A 7,597-nucleotide genomic window follows, 5' to 3' on the forward strand; every position below is an offset into this window, starting at 1 on the left:
AACCATATTTGCCTGACGGGAAAACCAAAGAAAGACGCTTGGTTCCGTAAGTACGTATGATGCTTCCGTTCGCGGCCGTAAGCAGCGGACCAGAGGTTTTGTGTCTCCGTTCGAGCCTGGTGGGTGGGAATACGCTCACTTCCGCCCCGGTATCGACAAGAAAAAGGAAGTTGGACCTCAGGTCTTGCAGGTAAAATAATTTATTGCCGGTTGCCCCGTTTACTGCGGACAACCGGCTTTGTCGTTTTCCTGCTGCCAAGCACAGGGAGGGCAACATTGTCGTGCCTTCTTGCCAAATCGTCGATGGTAGAAGCACAAGTTTGAAACCGTTTCCATCGTATTAGGACTGGTCGGTTTGTTCTTACTCAATTTACTAATTCTGTAATCGCTGGATCTCGATAGCCACATTTGATCAGCCCGCTGAGCCAAATCTCGGGGGTTATCTAGATCCTCTTTTGCCAGCACTATCCGTATGTTTTCCGGCATTTGCTGTAAGAATAAGTATTTGAAAAGGAAGCAGGGGTGATGATCTCCTAGCAGTGCGAGCATTTCGTCCATCATCTCTGTCGGTTTTCTGTCGCCAAGAGGTGACATATTTAACAGACGTGCGGCCCGCTCTGGTGGAGACATGGCGAAGGACTGTAATAACCTGCTTTTGATTGTGTTGTACTTCTCTGCCTGCGGAGGATTGTCCAATAGTTCTATCAGACGTTTTGCTGTGGTCTGATCTAAAGCTGAAACTACGTAATAGAATTTGGTTTCATCCGCAGTAACTCCTTTCAAGGCGAACTGTGCTTCCGCCTGTCGAAACCAAACTCGTGGTTCCTCCGCCCAAAAGGTTGGGAGCTTAACAGCTACTGCATTCTGATTGCCTGCTTGCTGATCCATGCTCGTAGTGCAGGAATACGTTCCTGCCTGTCGGGGTCACCAATGAAGCGAGAGCTCCGTTTATTGCGAGCGAAGTTAGTAACTGACGAGTTAACCCATCAACATGCATGCATTGAAAAGGGACGCGGAAACATTCACAAATTGGCAATCAAATAATCACACGATCGACGAGCGCGTCTTGTAGAGCCGCTACACACATGTGATTTTAATCGGACTACAAGATGCAGGTCCCAGTCGAATTGAATCACTCTTTTCAAGTATTTTTAAGAACCGAAATTCACAGGAGCAGCCAACTGAACTTAAATAAATGCGGATTGCACATGTACAGGCAGAAGAGGTGGTCAGTAACGAAGTACTTCTACGTTTTTGAAGTACTCAAGTAGTTTGCTGCTACTTGGGTACTGACCCAAGTAGTACTAATTTCCCGCTACTTCAACTTCAACTTCGTAATATTTTTGGATCTACTTACTTACTTTTCGCTATTTTCAGTTTGTCAAGTAGAAGAAGTTTAATCCTCCAATTAGAGAGATAGCCTCAGGAATTTCGGAGCTGTTTTCACGGAATATCAACATCTAATTTTCATAAAAGTTGAGTAAAGCCCAGAATTTTCGTCCACTTCGCGCACAGTATACTAACATGATTTCACGAACGTATCAGTGAACATTATTTAGGTAGCGGGTTGCGTGGTTCCGTTCATACCGCATTGTCGCCGATATGAAATATTTCATCACAGTAAATATGGCCCATCATAGCGTTTGAAACTACCATTTGGCAATCTAGCATTAACTTATCATATCATAATCTAGCAGCCCATGGCATGTCCTAATCTGGAAAAGTGGACTCTGACTTTTTCTTAGCTTTACACCTGTCTTAGCCAGAGGTGATAAAAGTAGTCACCGTCGCTACTCAAGTAGAAGTAGAAGTACCGCCGGAATTTCTACTCAGGTAGAAGTAGGAGTGGTGGTTCACAAGTAAGTAAGTAAGTAGGTATCCTACGCTTATTTTTGCCTACAAAACTAAAAACTGTCAAGTAGAAGTAGAAGTAGTCTAAAACCATAACTACTTAAATAGTAGTGTGGGTAGGAAAAATCTACTTCAAGTACTTCAAAAAGTAGAAGTACTTCGTTACTTTCCCCCTCTGGTCTTAGCAGACCACTGTTTAAAGTTTAAACTTTCTGGACAAAAGATATGAAATATGTTTCCGCTTTTTTAGAAGTAGTATTTATATTTCTCTTAATTCCCAGTATCATACTTTGAGTTCTAATTATTTTCAGTTCTTTCATCTCGAGAACATGCATGTTGAAGTATAAAAGCAAGTGTAGTAACGTCTCTATTTTCCGAAAATAAAACTACGCTATATGACATTTTGACGATCAGCCAGATTTTTTATTAACGTTTATTAATCGCGCAAATTGTTACCGCCGTATCCGACACCACTACGTGTTGCTCTTCGACCAAACTACGGGCTTTATAATATGGGGAAGGGCACTATACCATGATAGTTTCTAAATCGGGGTGTTCGAGTAAACAAAGGATTAATATCGCATTCCCATATCAATGTTACCATTTTCATCCCATGATGCGGACGAATGCTTATGATTTCGAAAATTTATACCTCCTGGGATTCATCAATATGAAACAACCTCTGCACCCTTTGCATAGCTCAATTTGCAGCATTTGACAGTCTATGCCAGTGGTTCCCAACCTTTTTGGATGTCTGAGCCACATTTCAAGCTTCAGAGTACGTATGGAACGGCTTGAAAACACTCGAGTAGGCTACTTATTAGGAAAATATAAAGGTAGCTAACCTACCTCTGGATCTCACCATCCAGCTAATTCAAAAGCTTGCATATAGACTTCTATAGATTTATGTCGGTTATTTTGGAATTGATAAACGTAGATTGGCGAGTGCTATGCATTGAAATAAACTGAAATTGAAAATACATAACATTTCTACACCATACTATAGGCTATATCGCTATGTGATAGTTCTTCATATATTCTAGCACTTAATGCTCGAGTTTGAGCTGTTATTTTGATGTTAGTAAAATTGTGTCGAAATTTACTCTTAATAGATAAAATATATAAAGGTCTATGACCGGCAGAACTCAAGATATATCCTTCTCTAACGGGTAGGCTTATTTTCTTTCTCTTTACTGGTTCTCAGAAGCGGCCTTTCACGGCTTTAGACATAACTAATATCCCTCATTTTAACATTCATACACATAAATTGACTATAACCATTCATAGAAACAAACAACAACTGTCGTATATATATATAATATTTTTGTGGCATATTTAAGGGTCAATCAGAGTCGCAAGGCAAGAAGGCTACCTTGGAGCCGCGGTTGGAAATCACTGGTCTATGCGAACGAATTACGATCGTTTTCACAACTACTTACTTACTTGAGTAGATTTAAAATCCGTCAATTCTACTTCTACTTCAAGTAGATTTAGGCTGCTTTTAAAAGAACTACTTCTACTGGCACTTGAGTAGATTCGTGCGTCGCTACTTCTACTTCTACTTGAGTAGCTGTCTTGACTACTTTGACCACCTCTGAAAGCCAATAGCTTTGAGTTGCGAAAAGGTAAAATTGAGCAATAATGTTCAAAGTGATATACACATAAATTGCTACAGTTTTAAATTGCACCTCACTAGGGTTTAATGTGGCCCTCGATTCCATCAGGGTATATCCAAGAAATCTTTGTATAAGTTCATATTGCGATAGGCCTACTCGATCCACAGTCATCCTGGGTAGGCTCAGTGAATGAAGAGTAACGAGGCTGATGAAATACAGATATTTTATAATTTATTTAAAGGATCTATAAGCGTGTGCTTTAGACGATGAAGTTACTGCCCAACGAAAGACGCGGCGAAGTATGCATACGTGAGAGAGAATGAAAGAGCGAGGGTGCGTCAATAGAAAAACAGCCGGACCTTGTTATGTAGAACAAAACTCTAGTGAAGTAATGCTAGTTGGCCGAGGTAGATGTTGTATTATAGAGATTGTTGTATAGTTGTATGGTATTCCGCAGTTGCTCGCAGGGTTGTAACCAAGTCACAAAGCTCCGAGTCCAAGTCATCATGTCGACTGCTCAGTTTCCAGTTAAAGTCTTGTTAAACCCACTTTTATAACTCTGCTTTGTGATATCGAATGGTTCGAATTTATAATATATTGATTTCCCTCACTTTTAACAGTTTTTGGTCGCATTTTCAAATACCAGTACCAATAGACAAAATTCCAATATGGTGGTTACCTAACTGTTCTTCGAAATTACAATGAAATGTCGATCTTGGCCGTCTCAGTCTCGAGTCATATGACTTGGTTCGAGTCATGCGCAATGACTCGAGTCCAAGTCGAGTCAATACACAGATTGACTCGAGTCGAGTCGAGTCATTTTCGTATTTTGAGAAAATAACTCGAGTAAAGTCGAGTCATCACAAAATCGTGACTTGAGTCTGACTCGAGTCATTACAACCCTGGTTGTTCGTTTCGACAGCATATTGTGTTTTGTGCAGATTAAAATTCTAGCGCCGATGGTTTGATGGTTTAATGCTTGACTGTTCAACCGCGTATTTCGTACACCCTCGGGTGTACCAAAACTTTAAAAGGGTGTACCACTCGGATGGGGTGTACAGGGGTGCACCAGGTCCGAATAAAAGTAGACCGATGACTATAGCTATCACGATAAACTGGCAAGTTTATGCTTCAAAACATGTCGACCGGATGTGCAATATCGTGTTCATACAAGCTGTACTGATAATCTGTAGGTTTCATTCTTTTGGTGATATCATAAGCAAAAGTTTCTCTTCATTTAAACGTTGGTAATGGACTTCTTATTGGTTTAATAATCCTGCGGGGGTGTTCTGCTGCTACGATCGAGAACTTATATACACAAGGCATATCTCAAAAAATCTGTGATGGCGCAGAACACCACAAGTCCCGCAGCGGTGCGAAGTTTCCCAGTAGCCAATTCAATCAATCAATCAGGTTTATTGATATTTTCATCGTTTCAAAACATCACAAGACTGCGATACAATGAAAAGAAAGGAAGGTGTCGAAACAACTTGGAGTAGCCATTAAGATCAGACACCCACCTTAGCCTATAGGCGAAGGAAATAAGAGGCATGCACACTGAATGAAAAGTAATGCAGAGAATATAAGACGCAAGCGACAAAATGAGGTGGCATGTGGCGGAGGGCGAGGTCGATGTTAGGTCGTGGTCCGGTAATCCTGAAGACTGGCTAGTATTAATTTAGAAGAAATTGCTTGTATTTCGACTTGAATGCGGACATGCTCGACGACCGTCGGATAGCCGGCGAGATGCTGTTCCACATTTGGGGTCCGGCATACTTGATAGAGCAATGCGTTTTCTTGTATTCAGTCCTGATCATATGGTAGTTGTTCTTCGATGACGCGCGTGTGCTGTACTTGTGCGCTTTTGTCTCCGAGGTGAAGTAGTCGTTGAAATTTGAGGGACATTGACCGCAATGGAACTGATACATAAACTTGGCAATTTCTAGCTTTCTCATATCTTCTAAGTTTAGAACACCAAATCTTAACATGAGCATTGAGCAAGAGCATAATTATGACGTCCAGATTGGCCATGACGAGTATCCGCCGGAATGCGGCCGTATGCTATAAATGGAATCGAAGCACGGCTGTGAATAACAAGGAGGTTGAACTCCCCCGGATAAGGCTTACTATACGCAATCAGCGAATTATCTGGTCAGGGGTGTACGAGTTTCGAGTAGACGTTAAAGGGTGTACCACGACGCAAAAGGTTGAAGAGCCCTGGTTTAATGCACACGCAATATATCTTCAAAATATCGTGTTCATATCGTCTATATATCTGATAATTTCGAATGTCCCCAGATATTCAGCTCGACTCAATCAAAAAATCTTCAGGGTAAAATCAACGTATCAAGTATCGCATTGTATCGCATTTTTGTGATGTATTGACCTGATGAAATTGCTAATAAACCAATGATAATGATGATGATGATGATTAACGGATTCAATGATCCTGTCACGATCCTGTTTTTCTATTTTCGTTTTTTTACAAACCACCATAACTAGTAAGCATGATTGTAGGGGAGATGTGGTACCGATGGATCACTGGGACCGAAAATACTTGAAAAATTCTCCATGATAATTCCATGATTACACTCCGTAAATTTGTCTACAATTACATGCTGGCAGAATATTTCCTCACATGCAAAAAAAAATTCGACCTGCGTGAGTTATGGGGTCTGTGCAGTGTTGGGATCAAGTCACTACCTTCGAGTCACGAGTCAATTCGAGTCATTGCACATTTTGACTCGAGTCAAGTCAAGTCAATCGATTTTTGAAGGTGACTCGAGTCAAGTCAAGTCACTCGACTTTTGGAGGTGACTCGAGTCAAGTCACGAGTCAAGTCACAATTCAAGTCAAGTTGCCTTTTCGGAATATGAGGCATGATTACATCATTGAATTTTGCTAGATGTCTCAAATACGTATTGAGTGGTCATTTATTCTGAACCGATGAAGGGATATAGACCTAAATATACACGCAAGAAGGGGCTGTATCGCTCACATATTCGTAGCACTGTCAAACTACGTAAGTAATTGCATAGCCTCAGTTATAGTTACCAGGCGAAATAGAGAATAGAGAACCGAATGGATAAGATGCAATACATACCCCTTTACAAATTGACATGATACAATTCGAGCCTACTCCAATGGTTGAGGACTATATAAACTATATTCCAATTCTATTTAAATAAAACATGAGGTTTGGAACAGAGAACAGAAATAGTCATTTTGCTATTAAATTTCTTTACTATACTAGTTTACGACAACGTAAGCTGTAAGCTTCGATCACTTCATTTGCGTTCAATTTATTTGTGAGAGAACAATGGAGGCGTTTCGCGAACAATCCGAACATATGGAAGATACAGTGATATTTATCGGCACCGATTACTTGATGACTTGAAATTGACTCGTGAATTTTGCTCCGAGTCACGAGTCAATCCACATTTCTGATACGCCGAGTCAAGTCAAGTCAAGTCATTTTAGCAAAGTGACTCGAGTCAAGTCAAGTCATACGAAAAAGGTGACTCGAGTCTGACTCGAGTCAAGTCATGACTCGAGTCATCCCAACACTGGGTCTGTGACGAATGATTTACGTTTTAGGGGGTGTAAAGTAAATTTGGATCGACATTTGCATTTTTCTGTATCACCTTTCAGACTAACAAACCCGCCATAATTTTTGATGTGAAGTATAGGGCTTGTATCAGGGTATGTAATGGCACATATTTTTTGAATCAATACCATCCTCGAGTGGACTATTTTCAATTCAATTACAATATTTATGGGGCGGGTGACCTATATGGTACCATAGCCAACTCAAGCAAAATAGATGGACCAACTAATCACTTAACAACAGAAACTCGCCTACATACATATAGGCTGTAAATCATAGTTACCTGTGGTGTTTTATCGCTATTACGAGGTATTTGAAAGTCAAAATGTCGATTTGCGGGTAATATGTATGTGGCATTAATTTTGTAGGTTTGAGTGTAAATCAAAACATGATTTTATGCCAACATTTGAGTTGATATAATCTATTTTATTCTTGAAGGTCGCGACGAAACATTCTTCATTGGTTTGCTGTAGCTTATATTATAGTACACAACAAAACAAGTTAACAAATTTGAGATTTTGAG

This window comes from Botryllus schlosseri, chromosome 6 (assembly GCF_051294905.1).
Source record: "Botryllus schlosseri isolate E-star chromosome 6, Bs_hap1, whole genome shotgun sequence".
Taxonomy (NCBI): Eukaryota; Metazoa; Chordata; class Ascidiacea; order Stolidobranchia; family Styelidae; genus Botryllus; species Botryllus schlosseri.